Below are 21,641 nucleotides of genomic sequence, written 5' to 3'. Positions count from 1 at the left end.
ATATGCTCCTAATTAAAAATAGACCTCCTCCCAAACTCTCTTTATTCATTTAAATTTTTTGACTGGCTTTCTTCATATTTTAGTTTGCAATCTCTGTTGTAATTAATTGAAAATTTGAGATGAATAAACAATTATTTTCACTAAGTAAAAAAATAAAATAAAATAAAATAAAAGGGGCTCTTCCCCCCTCACTTTTTTTTCTCTCTCCTGCCACATGTAAGATATGACTGCTTCCCCTTCCGCCATGACTGTAAGTTTCTTGAGGCCTCCCCAGCGATGTGGAACTGTGAGTCAATTAAACCTTTTTTCTTTACAAATTACCCAGTCTTGGGCAGTTCTTTATAGCTGTATGAAAATGGACTAATACACCACCTCTGATTCCTCCAGTGAGTCCAGCCTAGTGCCTTGTACTCAGCTGCAGCTTGTAAACTGAGTTGACTTTTTTTTTTCTAACTTCTCTCTTACTTTGTCTTTGCATCCAGGGCTTTTAGGATTTGTCTCATTATCTTCATCCCCTGAGCAAAACCATAAATTATACCCTCACCACTGAGCCTACTGCCAAAGCTAAGGCTTATTTTCTGCTTCGTCTTCCAAAAGTCTTCCTAATCAGAGGAAAATGCTTTCATAAATGCCCTGATCATGTGTGTATCTTTCTAAGGATACTCTACTACTTTCCAATCATTTTCTAAAGCAATTAAAATTGTAATGATGGGCCATAAGAGCACCCACTAACTTAACTTCATAGAGGGAACAAGTGAACCCTTCTAAAAACATATCAGAAGTGTATTATCTGCAGAGAAATGGTGAGAGAATGCTAGAAGAACCATGGAGCACTGCTTAATTCTCCGGCCTGTTTTCCCAATCATGTACTGTAATTGCTTCTGTAATTGTCTGTCTTTCCCACTAATCTGTGGGCCCTCTTGAAAGCAGAAACTCTGGCTTTTGCTCCTGTACCCCAGTATCTAGCCCAATGGCTGGTACAAAGATTTCACATATGTTTACTGTACAAATAACTGAAATCAATGGCCTCAAAATCACTGTTAATGGCAGGACTAGAACTGCAGCCCAGGGCTATCTCTAGAAGATGTATCATGAGTCATTCATTCATTTAACAAACATTATTTTGAACATTTGTTGGAGACTAAACACTGGGCAAAGCACTGAGAATAAAACATAGCAAGACTCTATCTTATTGTATAAGACCCAACCTGCACTTGTACAGGAGACAAATATGGAAGCACATCATAATAACACATTTATTTTGATAAAAACGATTAAGTGTAAAGTTATAAACCATGGGCTGGAGAGGAAAATGATGAGAAGAAAGCTGTTTGAGTTAGGTTAAAATAGACTGGATGTGTTATTACTCATTTTTACATGGTAACTCAGTACCAGATAAGATGCTAGCACTGCAGAGCAATCACTGCAGCTGACAGGCAGGAGTCATAGAGGTTATGGGGGGTGATAAGATACAGATAGTCACATGATAGAATCAACATACGAGACATAAAATTAAAGGTGCAAATGCCTAAATAAAGTATGTTAACATACTGGAATGGTAATTATTTTAGTAACCAGCATGCGGTTATCAATATCTGATCATAAACATATCAAATTTATAATTTTGGGTTGGCACAGTGGCTCATACCTGTAATCCCAGTGATTTGGGGGAACAAGGTGGGAGGATCACTTGAGACCAAGAGTTGGAGACCAGCCTGGGCAACACGATGGGACCCCATTGCCATAAAATAAAATAGCTAGGCATGGTGGCATGTGCCTATAGTCCTAGCTACTCAGAGGCTGAAGCAGGAGAATTGCTTGAGCCTAGGAGTTTAAAATTAAAGGGAGCTATAATCACACCACTGCACTCTAGCCTAGATGACAAAGTGAGATCTTGTCTGTAAAAAACAAAACAACACAAAAAACATAATTTTAAAAATCGGAAATAAGAGACCATAAACGTGCTAAATTCAACCATATAAAATGGAACGCACATTAATAATGCACTTGATAATGTACTGTAAATCAGTAGAATTTAACCATTATTAAGGATGTTTAGATTAAATTCAAAAAGAAAACATATTGCATAAACTAATTTATGTTCAACAGGAGCTTGAGAAAAAAATGGAGATATTACATTGTAGTGATGTTTTCCAGAGTAAAGGACAGGCATTTTTTATTTATCACAGCACAGATTCTTAGCTGCTCCGTTCCACCTCAGCCTCTCGCACGCTGTCAACTGCCCTGCTAGTAATCTTACCTCCACGTGCCTCTGCTTTCCTCTTGCACCTGCCCAATAAAACAACACGCTTCTACCGGCATTTTCAACTCCATTCCTACACTGAGGAAGCTAAGTGTAGTTAAAGAAAGATCAAAAGCCAGGAAGCCTAATGCCCCAACCAACTGACGACTTTTACATTTCAATGTGGCCCTCAATCCTTATATTTTCCCAGGATCAGCTTCCTCACCCATTACACTCAATGACTATGAAATTCAAGATCTTCGTCTCTCTGAAGACCATTCCCTCAGCCCATTGCCTGATTCCAACAGTAGATAAACTTGCCTCTAGTTCACTGAAAAACTGAAAACCACTGGGTGAACTCCCCAGCTTCTCCTGCCCTTTCGTTACAAACTTACATCTTTTTCCACCTTGATCTGCCACTCAGAGACCTAAAGAAAGAGATGTTTTTCCTCTGCTTCTAGTCAACTATCCTACTTGTGCTGTGGCTGTCTTTCTGTTCCCTACCATGTCACCTAGGGCTCTGCTCCATCATTTGTCCTTCTCTCCCCTATACAGGTAATTTCTACCTCTCCTAATTCTTTTCCCTTATGACTGCTCCTATCCTAATGATAGCAGCATCCACTCCAGATCGCCTACCACTGCCATCACACCAGCTGCAGCAGGGAGGCATGGCTGGGGCTGCACATTCCATGGAGCCAGTGGGAGCCCCACACTCCCAGGGATAGCTGCAGCTGCCCAAACCAGGGCTGTAGACCTGGGCCTCCCACTCCATGGAGCAGGCAGGATCCCCACTCCAACCTCCACCCTGCTAGCACACCTGCAGCTGCCCAAACTGCAGCTGTAAACCCAGGCATCCCTACACTCTTGGAGGCCCAGGAAGTCTTGGAAGTGCCTGCTCCCACTGCCTGGCTTCTCCTTGCTGTTGGCACCTGCTCCAATCACAGAGCAAAGTCAGGGCCAAGCCTGGATGTAATGAATGGCAGCAGGAGGCAGACAGGTTCCTGGGCAGAAGGGGGCAGGTCCCTGGCAAGGTCCCACTTTCAGGCCAGGGAGGGCCTGAAGGCTGGGGGCTGGGTTGCCAGTACCATTCACCAGAGTGGGGACTTCTGGTGCCTTTTCTGGGCCCGCCCATGGCCACCTATGGACCAACTGGCATGTGCTTCCTTCCCTCTGAGGCCCATACAAGCCCAGGGTTCAGCCAGGGCAGAGTAGATGATGGGACAACCAGGTGCAGAGAGGAGCTACCCTCTCTGCTGATAGCAGGAGACATCAGGATGACCAACAGCAGAGAGAAGCTACCCACTCTAGGACCTCTTCTCTGCTGAGAGCTTCAGAGACCTGTAGAGACGTTGGGACTACCCACTGCAAAGAGGAGTAACCCACTCCAGGGCCTGTTCTCTGATAAGAGCTGCAAACATCAGGCCAATCTGCCTACAGAGAGGAGCAACCCAATCCAGAGCCTCCCCTCTGCTGAGAGTTGCAGAGACGACATGATGACCTGCTTTCAGAGAAGAGCTTCCCACTCCAGGGTCTCCTCTCTGCTAGGAGCTGAACACTCATTGGGACACCCTGGCTGCAGAAAGGAGCTACCTGCTGTAGGTCTCCTGTGAGCTGTTCTATTGCTCAATAAACCTCCTCTTCATCTTGCTCACCCTCCACTTGTCTGCCTATCTCATTCTTCCTGGTCATAGGACAAGAACTCAGGACTGCCAAGTGACAGGGCTGAAAAAGCTGTAACACAAACAAGGCTGAAACATGCCCTTTGCTCGCCATGTTGCAGGAGAAAAGAAGAAGAGAAGAGCTGCGTCCCTTCTGGGAGCCCAGGCCTGGGAGATCCCCAAGCCAAGGCTGTTACTTCCTCTTTGAGGTCCTGCAGTTCCTGGCATCTCCAGGCTTCTGGACACCACTTTTTTCCCCACTGACAACCAACGAAGCTGCTTCTGGTGTGCCTGGTCCAGCTGCAGCCTTGCAAAGAGCTGGTGCCCATCCAGCACCTAGAGCTGCCCGCCACACTGCAGCAGCCACCATGTCTGACTGCACAGTGGCCAGACCCCATGCTTGCTCAAACACTCCTTGCTGCTCCACACCTCACTTGCTTTTGGCAGGCATGGGATCCAGGTCAGTAGCATGAGCCAAGCGCAGCCTGCTATTGGACAGAGCAAGCCCAGTGGGCCCAAGCAAAACTCAGGCAAAGGCACCATTGGCCAAAGGTTTCAGGCCAGAAAAGCGATACCCCAAAGATGTGTAACACTAACAGCCTCCCTTGACTGCTACTATCCTAACACCCTCCCATGACTGTGTCTCTCTCAAGCTGTTTTCTTACCCTCTCAAATCTTCTTAAAGACTAATCTACACTTTCAACCTTCACTTTCTCACCCCTACTTTCTCACCCCTTATTTATTCCTCAATTCCCTGCAGTGTCTTCTCCTACTAGTCTAGTAAAACACCTACTGAGTGTAGTCTAGTTAGAAGTATAGAGTTAAGCAGACCCACATTTGACTCCTGCCTTCTACTTTTAACAAGCTGCGAGACCTTGTACATTCTGCTAAATTTTCCTATGTATCAGTTTCCTCATCTCTAAAACAAGGATAATAATGATAATCAAAGTCATAGGACTCTTGTCATATTAAATATTTAAAATATTAAATTATTTAAAATAATGTCTGCACATGCCATGTGCTCAATAAGTATTTAGTATTAACTATTAATATTACTACTAGCTGTAGAAATATTTGCATTTTCATGACTATTATCATTATTGTTTGTCACACACTATGCTAGGCCTGGCGAAAAATCTTGAATTAAAAAAGAAAATTCTACCAAACTCAAGCAGCCAAGAAAACTGCTTTGCAATCTCCTTATATAATATATCTGATATCTTGACCTAGGATAACCTTTTCCACTTTCAAATCATGATCTGCTCCTAGGCACCTCCTCTCCATACTGATTCTGTATGAATCCAGTTCGTTCAAATCTCACACACACACACACACACACACGTATGCGTGTGTAACTGATTAGGCAAATTTATCTGGATCATGGGAACCAATATGAAACTATTTCATTTTGCTAACTACAGGAACTTTAATCTACACCTCTTTTGCAGCCACAAAAGTATCTATACCGGTGTTCTATATGCAGCTGGTGGTCAATAATTACCAACAGATAGGAGATTCTGTTAAAGAACTTAGCCCATTCCATGGTCAGTCACCATGAGAACAAGAATATTTTTAGTGTCATGTTTGAATCCTACCTGACAGCTTAGAAACTGCAACAATTGGAACCTACACAGGCAATTAAAACCGCTTTTTATTGCTGCCTCACCAGAAATCATATGTAATGGTTATTGACATTCCATGATTAATCACTAACAAGGAAAGCATGGGGCATTTGTTCCCCTCCTTCATCTTTTTGCTATTCTCAGTTTCTTTTTGTCACAAGCCGTGCATGTCAATATTTATTTTAATTAGGAAGAGTTAACATAGGCAAAGGTAATTTGTAATAGGTATGTTCAGTAAGGAACCAAATTGCACAGCAAGAGCTCCTGCTAGTGACAAAAACAGCTTCACGAAGGCGTGTAATTTCATTTGCCTAACCATTTACCATCCCAGCACTGTTGGTGAGTCTTGTTTTCAGTGGAAGTTAGCTGGAAGCCATCTTCCATCTTGGATGGGCAGCTCTTTCACCGCTAGGATCTCATGTTGGGATCCCGCACACAGACCTAATTCTTACAGGATTCAACAATAATCCAAATTACAGGCAAAGAAAATAGTACCTTTCACATTTGTCCTCTCCTTTTCTATAAATATTTCAAAACAAACTTGGATTCTAAAATTGTTCTTAAAACTAGTTGACTAGGGGATGAAGAATTCACACATGGAGGATAAAACCATGGTGGGGATGATGATAATAATGATGATGATTATTATTATACAGCTAATATTTCCTAAACAATTATTTTTACTAGGCCTTATGACAAATTCTGAAAATATATTATCTACTTTAATCTTCACAACAACTATGAGAGGTTGGAATCTGTACTTTTTTAGATATGAGAAAACTGAGGCTTAGAGAAGTTAAATAACGTACCCAAGTTCACAGAATTAACAAGACTCAAGGCTGAGATTCCAACCTAGACCTGTCAGAAACCACGGTCCATTGACATTATAAATCATATATTTTATTATAACAAATTATTTTTTATAACCTATATATTTTTTTTTAACAAAAGAAAAAGCTTTAAATAACTTATAGTTCCATGTGGCTGGGAGGCCTCTCAATCATAGTGGAAGGCAAGGAGGAGCAAGTCATGTCTTACATGGATGACAGCAGGCAAAGAGAGAGAGCTCGTGCAGGGAAACTCCCATTTTTAAAACCATCAGATCTCATGAGACTTATTCACCATCAGGAGAACGGCACAGGAAAGAACCACCCCCGTGATTCAATTACCTCCCACTGGGTTCCTCTCATGAAACATGGGAATTGTGGGAGTTACAATTCAAGAAGAGACCTATTTTTAACTGCAATTTATCCAAAATTAGACTTAAGCTTGATTTTATTATCAGTGGTCTACCACAGTAAGTCTATACATTTCCATAATAAACAATTAAGTTCCCTGTTTAAAAAGTGGGAAAGGACATAAATGGCCAAATGAATAAGTGAAGCAAAGATTAAATTTCAGATGTTCAAAATGAAAGGAAATTCAATTCAATTCAAGTACCAATGACCAAGAGATGTGGTGTACAAGGCACTGTAAGAACTCAAACATGAAGATAGCATCACCTCTGCCCCCAGGAAGCTAATGAGCTGATGGGAAAAAATACAGTATAATATTTCAGGTCTTACTTCAAATGTCACCTCCTCAGAGAAGTCTTCAGTCTTCCCTAACCACCCTATATAAACTGTGACCCCATTCCCTGTCATTCTCTGTCACAGGGGACCAGCAAACCTTTTCTGTAAAGGGTGAGATGATAAATAATTTAGGCTTCGCAGGCTATACAGTCTCTTCCAGAATTACCCAACTCTGCTTTTGTAGTGTGAAAGCAACTATAGATCATAAGTAAATGAATGAACAAGGCTGTGTCCAATAAAACTTTATTTATAAAACAGGGAGTCACCAGATACAGCTCATAGGCTATAGTTTGCTGACCCCTGCTCCAACATATCACTCTGTTTTCTTCCTGCATAGCACTTAACAAAATCTAAAATTATCTTGTTTATTGATTTGTTTACTGTCTATTTCCTGCCACAAAAATAGTAGCTCTAGGAGAGTGGAATCTTTGTTGCTGGTTCACAGCTAGCTCTTCAGTGCACAGAAAGGAGTTACTGACACAGAGATAGTTCATTCTAAACATCTGTCAACTGAGTAAATGAATAAAACCATTTTGCTAAAGGAGAAACACGAATGCCAACCAACAAAAGAACTATTAACAAAAAAAAATACAATAATGACATACTATTTTTCATTTGTCACGCTTTCAACCATTAGAAGAGGAGGAGGAAAACTAGTGTAGATGGGCTGGGCACAGCAGCTTACACCTGTAATCCTAGCACTTTGGGAAACCAAGGCTGACGGATCACTTGAGGTCAGAAGTTCAAGACCAGCCTAGTCAACATGGTGAAACCGTATCGCTACTAAAAAAAAATATATATATATATATGTATACAAAAATTAGCCAGGTGTGGGGTGCTTGCCTACAGTCCCAGCTACTCAAGAGGCTGAGACAGGAGAATCACTTGAACCAGGCAGGTGGAGGTTGCAGTGAGCCAAGATCACACCACTGCCCTCCAGCCTGGGTGACAGAGCAAGACTCTGTCTCAAGAAAAACAAAAATCCAAAAACAAACCCAGAAAACTAGTAGAGATTAATATGTGGGTAAATGGTCTTCTCATCTACTATTGATAGGACAGAAATGTTGGTGCAACATTTCTGGAGGATTAATTTGCTGTAATACATCAAAATGTATATACCAATTTTAAAAGCGGTGATAATTGAAGAGATATTTATCTAAAGAAGACACACAAATGGTCAATAAGCCCATGAAAAGATGCTCAACATCATTAGTCATTAAGGAAATACAAATCAAAATCACAATGAGATACCACTTCACATCCACTAGGATGACTACTATTACACACACACACACACACACACACACAAACCAGAAAATAAAAAGTGTTGGAAAGAATGCAGAGAAATTAGAACCTCTATGCATTGTTGGTGGTAGTATAAAATTGTGCAGCTGCTTAGGAAAACTATTTGGAAATGCTTCGAAAGGTTAAACATAGAATTACCATATGATTCAGCAATTACACTCCTAGGTATATGCACTAAAGATCTGAAATCAAGGCTTCAGATTTGTACACTAATGTTCATAGCAATATCACTTACAATAGCCATAAGTGGAAACAACCCAAATGTTCATTAACAGGTAAATCCATGAAGAAAAGTGGTATATACATACAACGGAATATTAGTCAATCTTAAGAAGGAATAAAATAGTAGGACATGTTACGACACGGATAACTTTGAAAACATTATCCTAAGTGAAATAAGCCAGACACTAAAGGACAAATATTGTATGATTCTAATATGAGGTACCTAGCATAGACAAATTTGTAGAGACAGAAAGTAGAATAGAGGTTACGACATGGATAACTTTGAAAACATTATGCTAAGTGAAATAAGCCAGACACTAAAGGACAAATATTGTATGATTCTAACATGAGGTATCTAGGACAGACAAATTCATAGAGACAGAAAGTAGAATAGAGGTTACCAGGAGCTGGGGTGGTGGGGGAGGAGGAATTGAGGAGTTATTGTTTCATGGATATAAAGTTTCTATTTGGAAGGATGAAAAAGTTCTGGACAGTGACAGATAGTGGTGACAGTCGTACGACATTGTGAATATACTTAAGGCCACTGAACTGTATACTTAGAATGGTTAAAACTTTAAATTTGTATTATATATATTTTATAATAAAAATGTACATATAGTTTTTACTCCAAATCCAATCCCTAAGAATTAACTCTGAAGAGGTAATGCAGAAGAATGAAATATGTATGTACAGTATCAATCAACTGCAGGACACATCAATAAAGATCTAGCCATGTAAATGGTAACTGACACGACAAATACATAAAAGAAACCATTATGCAGGCATTAAATACGACAAAGTAGACTTCTCACATAAAAATTTGTCCACAAAATTATTATTTGATGAAAAAAGCAAGTGACACAATGCATGTAAAGCATGATACCATTGATAGAAAAATTCTAAAGTTTATCTGTACATAAGGAAAATTCTAGATATACTCTAAATGTTAATAGGGAATGTTATTCTGTGAATGGTAGATTTGAGGTGATTTTAAAAATTATCCTGTTTATAGTTTTTCGTATTAGTTAAATATTTTTTGAACACAGAATATTTTAACCAAAATAACGTGCTATTGTAAACTCATGTTTATCACTTTTTCTCATTAATAAGGAGGGTTAGGCTCTTGATACTTACAATTAGATGTTTTCTATATTTCCTTTTCCATAGCAATAATAATTGTGAGTGAATTTGACACAATTTAAAAGGAGAAATACATACCTCAGATAGTGGTGTTGGCTCTTTATCATTCAAAAACAGAGATGCTATTTCAGAGCAACATTGAATAATCATGTCCTAGAAATAAGAAGATAGTAATACAGTGAGGTTGATATTATTAGAAACCTAAATATTACCTATTTAATTACAAACTATTTCATTTGTCTTTTCTTGATCATCACCTAACCTTTGTTTCCAGGATAACACAGAGGGCTCAGAAGTCATAACCCCTTAAGTAATTAGGCTTGTTTGAATTGTATCTAATTGTACAAAATAAGATTTTGAAAATAATGATTTTTCTAAATAAGGTTTTGAAAAATTACTTTTCTTCTGAGAAGAGAGCCCTGGAATAAAGAGTTTCAGATGCCTGAAAGGGGTTGCAGCAAAGAATGACTGGGAATTACGGAAGACAGGGGAAGAGCAAATGAAAAAGGAAGAGAGTCAACAGCATGATGACACTGCCCACAACCCTGCTGCATGGACGCAGCCATGTTCATGTGTGGACACCCAATCCACAAGGGACCTACCCATAGACAGTTTGAATCCATCAGATTCCCTATCATATGATTTCATGTAAGGAAGAACAACACGAGAGACATACAGTCAGTATTGACAGCATGAGCTGAAAGGTCCAGATGCAGGGTTGGAGAAGGCAGCCATTAGGCCAATGTGGGAGAGGATAGAGGAGAAGATGGAGATGAGTGAGAACTCATGCCCCCTGCAGGACTGAGCACAGTCTTGGCTCCTGATTCGCCAGTTCAAATTTCTGTGAGGCCACTGTTTCAGGTTCCAGTCTTTGTCTACGCATGACCATACTCAACTCATCCTGACAAACACTACCTACCTACCAAACCTAATTGACTTGAGTTAGTGTGAGTAGTTTTTTCCTCACTTACAACTGAAGAAGTCATAACTACATGATTGTCAGGGATTAACTATGCCTACTTCACAATGTTGCCAGTGTCTGACTGAAGGAAGCAAAAATTTGCTTTCTGATAATATATTATATATAATACATACATATACATATATAATATATATATACACATTTACCAGCATTTAGAATACTAAAATGATAAAAGTACATTAATTTTTAAATAACTGAGCAATACTGGTAAAAACTTGAAATAAAAAAGCAAACAACACCTGAACTCAAAACCCCAAAACTCCATTATATCTAAGTTTAAACAAATGCAAAAACAAGGAAAAGGCCAAATTTCAGGGTTCTAAAACCATAGATAATTCAATTCAATTTAACAAACATATTCAAGGCATTATATTAGGTGCTGTGGAACACAAAGATGAAGAAACAGACCTTCTCCTCCAAATATTTATAATTACTCAGAAAAACAGATTCATATATAACTAAATAAAATACCAAGCAGAATGTGCTCAGAACACAGGCAGTTATGACAGGGTCTAGGATTCTAGATGTGGAAGAGAATAATTCTTAGTACTATAAACATGGAAGACTTCCTGGAGGGTCATAGGAACTAACCCTTGAAAAAAATAGTGCAATTTCAACTGGTAGAGACTGGGGACCAGGGCATGATGGGGCCGGTGGGGTGGGGAGAGTCATACACAAGCAATGAGCAGGGGACATTCAAGGAACACAAGGAATTTGCTGATATGGTGATATGATCTTCATTGCAGGTGTGTATAGGAACCATGGCAGTGAGAGTTCTCACCAGAGAGGTAAATTTTTAACAGGTCATGTAAAAGTAAGGAATTTGGATTTTATTGTATAGAGAACAGAGCAGGACTGGACTGAGGGCATAATGGTAGAGATTGCTTTGAAAAGATAATTTGACCAGTTTAGCAGTGAACTGCACTGGAAAGAGACAGAGAAATCAGCTAGGATGCCACTCAAACAGTTTGGGTAGGAAGTGATTACGTCTAGAAGTGGGCTGGCTTCTGTGGATCTAAAAGTGATGGAGGGCAAGCAGACTACCCAGCACTAGTCAGGGTACACCAGTGTCCTGTGCTGATCTTGCCAGGCCCCCGGTCCACTTTGCCAGATAGAGAGGAACACACATCCACTCCTATATACCCCTTATGGATCTGTATTTCCAACTGAGTGCTTAGGTAAGGTATGCTTTCAGTCTACATAAAAGATTTCAACAGCATGATGGGTTATTGTAAGGATTTCATCAAGAGCCATGAAACAAAATGACACTGTCCATGTCGTTAATCAATTCACATCACAGATGAAGAGAGCAATGCTACCTGAAAAATGCCTTTGCCTGCTTCAGCTTAACATTTTTCAGACAGAAATTTTGCTTCAATGACATACTTTTATTCTGGCATTACTTGAGGTAAACTGCATACACACGTTCTGAAATTGGCTGACTTGAGGTTGGGGCTGTGAGTTCCTTGTGCGACCTTGCTACCATAGAGATGAAGAAGGGGAAGGCAGGGAGCTCTCCAGTCCTAGCCAGAAAGCGGTTGGATGCACGTGTGCTGCAGCTAGCGAGGGGCTGGGAGGGCACAGAATGACCCTTGCTCAGTCTTTGCCATTTCTCCCTTAAAAAGAATATCTGCCAGATCCAGACTCCTCATCATATTCTGAGATGTTCTGCATAATCCAGCCCCTGCTAAAGGATCCAACCTCATGGCATGCTCCTTCCCCTTTGCGCTCAAAGCTCTGGTCACAGCGGCTTTCTTTTAATCCTAGAGAAGCCAGTCTATCTGCCATCCCAGAGCCACTGTTCTTGCTGTCTCCTATACTTAGAAAGCACTTAGACGTTGCACACCTGACTTGTGCTCATCCTTTAGGCCTCAGTTTCAATGTCACCTCCTCAAAGAAGTCTTTTCTGATAACTTTTACCAAGGTAGGTGTACCCAATTATTCTCTATGACAGCAGCATGCTTGTCTCATTTGTAACTAAATTTCAACCTCAAATCTAAAATTATTATAACATATTGATCTATTTATTCACTACCTCCTCCACAAGATTGCAAATTCCATGTGAACAGAGGTTTTATGCTGTGCTGCTCACTGATATGGGGTAGTGGCTCGATAAATATTTGTCGAATGCATAAGAAAACCTATGATTCTATTTTACACTTGTGAAGTGTAGGCCTTTACAACTGTAAAGCATTGAAGTCAAAGTGTTTAATTTAATTTTGTGTTGTAGAATTTCTTGTTCTTTCTTTCTTTTTTTTTTTTTTTTTTTATATAGGGTGTCACTTTGTTGCCCAGGCTTGAGAGCAGTGGTGTGATCACGGCTCACTACAGTAAGCGATCCTCACGCCTCAACCTCCCGAGTAGCTGGTAGTACAGGTGCCTATCACCACACCCAGATACATTTTTTTGTATTTTTTGTAAAGATGGGGTTTTGCCATATTGCCCAGGCTGGTCTTGAACTCCTGGGCTCAAGCAATACACCTGCCTCAGCCTCCCAAAGTGCTGGGATTATAGGCATGAGCCACCGTGTCGGCTAGAAATTTATTTTTATTGTATTAAAATATACATAAGATAGAATTTACCATTTTAACCATTTCTATGTGTACAGTTTGGTGGCATTAAGCACATTCACATTGTTTTGCACCTGTCACCCCCATCCATCTCCAGAACCTTTTCATGTTCTCAAACTAAAACTCGCCATTCCTCCCTCCCCTAAATCCCTGGCAACTATCATTGCACTGCTGTCTATGAATTTGACTGCTCTGGGTACCTCATATTAGTGTACTGCAATTGAGTGATATTTTAAATTAATTTATTTTTATTGTCTCTTTACAAACATAGGCCTTTACCCTCCATATACACAATGTTCAGTGTTGAAATTGACCTGCTACTGAAACTCTCATTTCTAATAATAATTTAATGATAAAACATTCTATTAGGATTCTTCATGAACTTAATTCATCTTTTGTGGAACTTATTTTGGAAAATAAACAATATTACAAGGTACTTGTATGATAAAAAGCCACTGAAAACACATGTGTTATTTGAGAAGTGTGCTCCTTCAAGGGCTCAGGAGTGGAAATGGAAAGGCTTTTAGGGAGGCTACTGAAGGATGTGAGGGGAAAGTTGGCGAGGGCTTGGCAAGGGTGGTGGCATAGAAAGGGTGGAAGGCCAGCAGGAAGGGGATGCCCTTGGGGCAAAGAACCAACAGCACGTGTAGATGGATCAGAAGGGAAGTGTGAGGGAAACAGAAAGGCTCCCGGGCTTCTGGCTTCCATCACTGAATAAATGGTCATTTGCTGAAATGGGAAAACTAGGGAAGATTAGGCTGTAAATACTAATAATCCATTAACAAGTTCTTCCCATTTTCACAATAAGGTAGCTGGTGCAGAACAGGTGACTTGAATTAATGAGGCTGTCCATGAATAAAATGATATTATCTGTAAATCTTAATTCTATCAAAACAAACAAAAATAAAACCTGTGTATAATGTAAAAAAAAAAAAAAAAAAAAGAATATCTGCTATTTCTATGAGCAGTGGCCCTCTGGGTGACTCCAAGATACTAAATTCAATTCTTAGATTTAGTTGAAATCATCATTCTCCTCCATCTATAATATGTGTGTGGGGGGGGAAACTCCCTAAGTTGCTTTCTAGCCTCCAAACTCTTGCTTCCCTCATCTCTCCTTCACATGCCACCATGATTGTCTTGGTAAATCACAGGGTGGATCATGAGCTGCTCTTCCAGGTGAGGTGCTGCCCCTACATTGTCCTAGCCCCCAAGATCCAGTCCTGTTTCCCACAGCCCTCTCTTACAGAACAATATCTTTTTCACCATTTATCCATTCAACATCAATCAAATTCCTCCTATAGGCCACAAAGGAGGAATAGGAGATGAAAAAAACACAGAGATCACATAAGGAGCTCATGGCCTAGTGAGGGCAATTGGAGAGACAGTCTCTTATAGCACTTGGTGGTGAGATCAGAGCAGAGGAAGCACATAATTCCACCCAGTCTTCCTGCGCAATCATCTCCCACTACATTCACCCTGTACTTCTGCCACAACTGATGTCTTATTGTTCCCTGAATATGAGATTCAGTTCCATGACTTCATATCTCATCTCTTGCTGTACCTGCAGTCTGGAATGAGTTTTCTCCACAGGTCTCCAGCTAGAAGTTTCACAAACAATTATTAAGGAAGCACTAAGGTTCAGTCACTGCGCTAGATATTGGCGATATAATGATGAATAAACCCTCTGAGCAAACGAATTCACAGTCAAGAGAGAGGAAGAGACAAGTAATCAGCTAATTGCCTAAACAATATGGGATATTTGGGTATTCAAGGAAACATGGCCTTAATTTCCATCTAGAAGGGCTAGAAAATGCTGCTGAGCTATTTAAGCAAGCACAAAGTCTAGCTCAACTTTCTCTCTCAACACACACACACACACACACACACACACACACACACACACACACACGATCTATGTAAATGAGACTTTAAATACAATCGGTTAGAAGAGTTTGCATCAATAACCCCACTGCCAAGAAGGAAGCATTCTACAACTCTACCCTTCCATACAGTGCAGAATGAGGATAATGGGGAAATAGGAAAACTGGAAGAAGCCAGAGGTACTAAGTTGAACGACATAATAAATTGCTGAGCCAGACTGGGAAGGAGAAAAGAAACTAAAATCTCTGTATAGACTAAGTTGGAGGAAAAGGTGTAGGAGTTTTAGCCAAATGAGACAGATGTTAGAGACCTGTTACGGATGCCAGAGAGCTGTGAGAGCAAGATAGCTGGGGAAAAGAGGATTTAACAGAAACTTTTCTGTGTATTCTAAAGGATTCCCCCTGAGATGTTCCTATAAGAGACTGGAAAGATTTAGATTATTTTCAATGGTTCTGGATGTCAGACTGACTGCCACACTTTCTTAAGACAGATCTACTCGGTGGCTGGGCTCATTAGGAATGACATCTGGGTAACTATGGCCATATTCGTACATTGATTAAGCTCCTTTGTGACAGGGACCTGGCTATATTGATTTATGTATATTCTCACCTCCTCAAGCCTGGAAATAGTTTGCACATAATAGTTCCTCAAAAAGAATTTGTTAGGGCCGGGTGCGGTGGCTCAAGCCTGTAATCCCAGCACTTTGGGAGGCCGAGACGGGCGGATCATGAGGTCAGGAGTTCGAGACCATCCTGGCTAACACGGTGAAACCCCATCTCTACTAAAAAATACAAAAAGCTAGCCGGGCAAGGTGGCTGGTGCCTGTAGTCCCAGCTACTCGGGAGGCTGAGGCAGGAGAATGGCGTGAATCCGGGAGGCGGAGCTTGCAGTGAGCTGAGATCCGGCCACTGCACTCCAGCCCAGACGACAGAGCGAGACTCTGTCTCAAAAAAAAAAAAAAAAAAAAAAAAAGAATTTGTTAATGATGCCAATTTCCAATTGTATCTTGCTCTGTGTTCTCACAGTACTTTAATAGTTGGGATATACTGCCTATATATTAATTTTAATTGTCTTACAATCAGGCATTTCATAAATGTTTGCTGAACTAACCTTAGGTGACGTGGCAAACATATTTTAAACTTTTCATATCAGTATGCTACCATTCCAAATAAGGTGTATGCATCTTAAAATCAGGGTGGTTTGCATCTTCCATACAGTTTAGAACACCTGACAGGCTCTGAACACTCCCGTAAACTATGGATGACAGATGAAAACAACTCAGCCATTCAGAGCCAGTGTTGTTCACTTTAGAAAAAAGGACACACAGGTTTTCAAGCCAACAGTGATTGGAACAACTATTCTGTAGTCCTCCCAATACATCTTAAATTAATATATGTGCTCTGAAGTTCTTGGCTTATTCTGGACCCTAGGGTTTTGGGGGAAAAACATAAAAGGGAGTGAGTAGGAAAATAAGATTCACTACCTTCCCCCCATATCAATCAAAGACACATTTTCTGCACCCTAATATTCAATAACCCACCAACAATCTACACTGCAATAGAAATAAATATATTAGATTATGGAGGCTATGAAATCCTGTCCAATTCCAGACCAGAATCAATCTCTTTAGAAGTGTCCTAGTTAACTTCTAATTAGCTCCATGTGAAGGTTGTCATGACAACAAACTAGCAGATTTAGTCAATGGAATTTATTTGATACAGCCCAGAATTGAGCTTATTTCTTTAAAAAAATTAAGTGCTCATTAGTATTGTGGAAAAAAGAAAAATTTATATGTAATTTCATTTCTCAACTTTCAAACGCTGTGAGCTAATTTGCTTGCCAATTCACCTAAACGAATATTAGCACTCCTTCTGTCTGGTGACATTCTTCTGTATATAGAACTAACAGAGCCAGAAAACATCTAAAACACCCCACGTTAAAGCTGAAGAAACATTTTCTAGGTCGGAGAATAAAACAAATTCAAAAACACAAAGAAGAACATCAAGAGTGAAAAGAGTTTGTTCTACTTGAGGGTTGACCTATGCACGCCCACCATTTCAGCTGGAACAGGAAAGCAAGCCGTAAGCCTTTGTTAAGGCAAGGTAGGCCCTCCAGATTCCTCCCTCCACTTCTCTTCAGACACCATCATACCCTCGACCTCATTTATTTCCTATTTGTTCATATTTATAGTCAACCTCTTGGCTCAGATGCTGGGTTAGTTGTGATGAATTAGATATCTACATCTGCCCACCAAGGATGTTTTGGTGACTCTCAGTCCACCCAAAAAGCCCGTCTCTCCATCTCAGAGCAGGATTTGAATGTAAAGACCATTTTGGAGTTGAGAGGAAAATGAGCTCCAGGAAAAGCTAAGAGACAGACCTTCAGTAGTAAAGCTGAGTGGCAGAGGGCACAATCTAGAATCCTTACTCTAACAGATGCTCACTCTCCTGCCTCAGACAATCTAAGCTGAAAACGGGTTCAGAGGAAAACAATAATTTTCCATACACGAACTATATAGTAGTGAATTTAGGGATGATTTCAGCAAAGAATATTCTAGACTACGACTCAAAAACAGCAATATGGTAAATTTGGTATCTGGCTTAAAAACTGTCATTGTAGGTATTCTACCAAAGAAGTATAAAAATAGAGAGCTGAATTCTTTTTGGAAATAGACATGAAAGGGCAATCATGAACTTTACAAAATAAGTCTGTATCTATAGCTATAGCTATAAAACCTCCCAAGTTTGAGATAGTTTGAGCTATCTGATATATTGAGGGATTTATGATAAGCACTCAGTACATCATTAAGCATCATAACTCATGTTGCAACATTTGAGGACACTGAAAAGGATGTGCAACCAAAATTCTAAGACATCTTCTCCATGATATACCCAGGCACACAGCACAGAAGGCATAAATGCTGAAAAGTGGCATTTTGCAAAGGCTAACTGTGATTGCACAGTAGATTCTCTTATGGTTAGGCTTGCTGTTTTTACAGTAATGAAAAATGCATTCATTCACTCTACTGATGAATTCAGACTAAAAATGCCAACAAGTATCTTCTAAAAATCAGGAAAGTTGCTGATTTTTACACTTTCACATAATGAAAGTGTATAGATGAGGTAAATAAGAAAACAAAGCCAAACCAATAATATTCTTTCAGAATTAAAAATTTTTTTATTGATACCCAATTAAATATTCCTAGCAGAAAATGATTTAAGTAAAAAAGATATACTAGACCAAAAATAAAGAGAAGATCCTAAAAGCAGGAGAGATGGGTAGAATTAAGCACTTTCTCTGCTCTGATATCAGCAGAATGAGGCAAGAGTCTGCCTCTCCCACTGCTCTCACTAGACCATAAAGCTCCTAAGGACTCTCTCTGTGTCTTGCTCATCCCCGATTCCCACACCATGGCAAGTAGGAGGCATTCAAAAGATGTTGAATGAAGAAATGATGAATAAACTTTGTTTTGTAGGCAAGAGTTGTGGAAAAGTGAGACCGGGACCCAAGTAGCTGGGAACTCAACCAAAAAAGTGTCACAAGGAGGGCCCAGAAGCAGGGCTATGCAGCAGGCATGAAAGCATTCAGTCTTCAACTGGGTAGGAGGCTTCAGAGGAAAATGAGTTTGAGACATTATTTGATAAGTATGAATACTTGAGTAAAAAATCTATAGATGAACATATGAAAGTTCTGATGTAATGACTGAGAAAACATTAAGAATAAAAGACAAGTCAAGAAAAATTCGAACACAAAAGAAAGGAAAATAACTATAGTACACTACTTGACTCAGTTGTGAACATCATTTACAGGGTCATAACACTGAATATTGATTTAATTAAATTTTGTGATGTAACAATATATAGAAGGGAAGGGAAAAGAAGTTGGGGAGAAGTATAAGTGAGCTAAATCCATATATATCAGACAGGGATTCAATACATATTGTCTAAAATTGATACCTCCAGAAATAAACAATAATTTCTGGCTTTCAGCATGATTCTTCATTTTGTCTGGCTTTCTGTCTTCCAAACTGGTGGCACAATTGTTGGTACAGCATATAAATTATTTGGCTAATGAACTAATTGTTAGTGGAAGTGATATGATGGAAGTTTTATGAGCCAGTGTGTAATGTGCCCCTTCTTTCCCTCCTGCCACAGTGACTGGTGATGTTTCATGATGAATGTGCCACCCACCTTGATGCTGGCATGAGGAGACATGAAGCAGGTCTCCAGCTGACTCACTCAGATTTGGAGGCTTTTTGTTACCCCATCTTTCATGACTGATACTGAATATTATTTGTAGATGTGAAAGCAAATAACAAAAGCAGCAGCTAAAAGTGGAAAGTGGTTGCCTCTGCAGAGCAGAATTGTGGAGTAAGCAGAGGTTGGGCAGCAGATTGCCTTTTTTCATTTTAAGACTTTTAGATCTATCTTTTAAACAGCTACAATAAGTACAGAATATATTTCTCAAGAAATTAAGGTACAAATGGTAATTTAAAGAACAGGTAGTTAGGGGAGAGCATATATTACCTACCCTTCTCATTTCCATAAAGGGTAAGGAATTTCCGTATCTCTCCCAAAGAAGGCAAGACACTTCCAGCTTCTTTTGGATTTACCCACAAAAGAGTAGAGTGACTTATCTCATCAGTGAGTTTGGGAAAAGCAACAGAGCATGCTAGGCTCAGCCCCTTCTGGGCTATCTTTGTTTATACTTTTTGGAGACACCTTACCTGCAGAACTATTATTCTCTGCTCTCCATGCAGTGAACTTGAGTGGGGCAGAAGAGAAATGGGGAAACCCTGTGGTGACACAGGTGTGCCAGATGACTACATGACTAGGTGGGCAAGTCTGGCTAATTCAGGGGTAAAATATTAATGTGCTCATTTGGCCACAGATCTAAAGCCAAGTTCACCAATCAGCTTTATCAGTAATGATGCTGACATTTTGGTCTCCATATAACTGTCTCCTGTGCCCCAGGAGAACTCAGAACTCAGGACGGGACAGAAAACCCCCATCTCCTCCAAAACACAAACATTGGTCATCAGAAAAACAACTCAGCTGTGTGATCAAACTTAATAGCATACTATGTGGATAACAGCCTTTTTTGTTAGAAAAATATATATGCATATACAAATTCTGAAAAAATATGCTTATCTATATTTTCTAGTATTCCTTCACATATTATTTGGGTAATAAAAGTGTTTAATAGATTTAGAGTGAAAAAAGATAAAAGTAATATTGCAAAGTCACAAAGCCTTATTTATTAGGATTCACAGTTATAGCAGAACGATTAATCTGGATTAGTTTGTGTTCATTCACCATCAAATTCTTGTAATTCATATGCTTAGAAGACCCTCAGACCTTCAGAAGACACACTACATATGTGTCAAAAAGTTGAGTCATGTCTCATACTCTGAATAAACTAGAGGCAGAAGAATCACAGAGTTCAAGTCCAGTCACACAGTTCTGCTTTGAGGATGTAAAAGGTAATCTACAGCAATGTCATTTTCCACTATTTAACAACTTACTTCCATTTCATTATCAACTGATTCCTCTTCCACTTCCATTTCATATATATTTTCATTTGAGGTAATTTCAGGAGCTGCAGGCAATGATATTTCAGCTATTTGAGCAAGATTAGATAATTTCTCATGAATTGCAATAACCCTGAAAATAACAAATATATACGTATTTTATTTGAAGAGTTAAGAAAGGTATTTGTTTATTTGCAGAATCAATAACTTATATAAAGTAAGGCCTCAGTTATTTAACGAATAGATTTCTGATACAGCCAAGTTCAAGAAACATGAGCAAAGAGACAGTCTTAACTTTCATTATGTTTATACATGCAGATAAAAACATAATTAGAAACTGCAAAAGCACAATGAAAAAAAGCACACATCTAAAATATTGCTGAAGATGAAAATAAAGAAAATAATTATCTATGTGGTGAAACAAAATCTAGGCAATAACAAAAGACTGACTCCTGTGGAAGTCTTAATGCCATGCTCTGACTGTCTGGCTGACCTGCAGGTAAGAATTATGACAAGTTAGCAATGACTCTAAAAGGTCAATCAAGGGACCTATAACAATTCAGTGTATTGCATGTGTGTTGGGAATAGGAGTGAAGAGGGTGGAGAAAGGGAGGTAGGGAGAAGAATCAAGAAAAATGGAAAAGTAACAGCCAAAGGAGGGCACCAGCAATGATGCTGAAGACAGGGTTCACAGGCCAGCAAACAGTGATGCCCTGAAGGCAGAGTGGACCGGGGTAGTGGAGGCAGAAGGTGGAAAGGCTTACAGTTGAAGAAGGCAAACAGCCACCTGCGTGGCCTCGGTGACTCCACACTACAGGCACAGCACATATATGTTTACATATGTGTGTGCACATGCATGTCTCCATTCAAGGAAGGAAGAAAATTTTTATGCAAAAGAAGCAAATGATCCGAAAAACA

At 39.7% G+C, this 21,641-nt stretch overlaps 1 long non-coding RNA gene across 1 annotated transcript in view; it reads right to left on the bottom strand.

The window, feature by feature from the left end:
- Nucleotides 1–20,849, bottom strand: part of LOC105506230 — a 62,827-nt gene extending 41,978 nt beyond the window's left edge. The window contains exons 1-2 of the long non-coding RNA XR_001000895.1: nucleotides 20,718–20,849; nucleotides 9,839–9,913 (exon numbers count right to left, since the gene is read on the bottom strand). This is a non-coding gene — a long non-coding RNA (uncharacterized LOC105506230). The remainder of the gene's footprint in view (nucleotides 1–9,838; nucleotides 9,914–20,717) is intronic.
- Nucleotides 20,850–21,641: the final 792 nt, after the last annotated feature.

Source organism: Colobus angolensis, unplaced genomic scaffold, assembly GCF_000951035.1.
Source record: "Colobus angolensis palliatus isolate OR3802 unplaced genomic scaffold, Cang.pa_1.0 Scaffold10, whole genome shotgun sequence".
NCBI classification, from domain to species: Eukaryota; Metazoa; Chordata; class Mammalia; order Primates; family Cercopithecidae; genus Colobus; species Colobus angolensis.
Note: the sequence above shows the minus strand (reverse complement) of the source record. Positions and strands in the feature narration are given on the sequence as shown.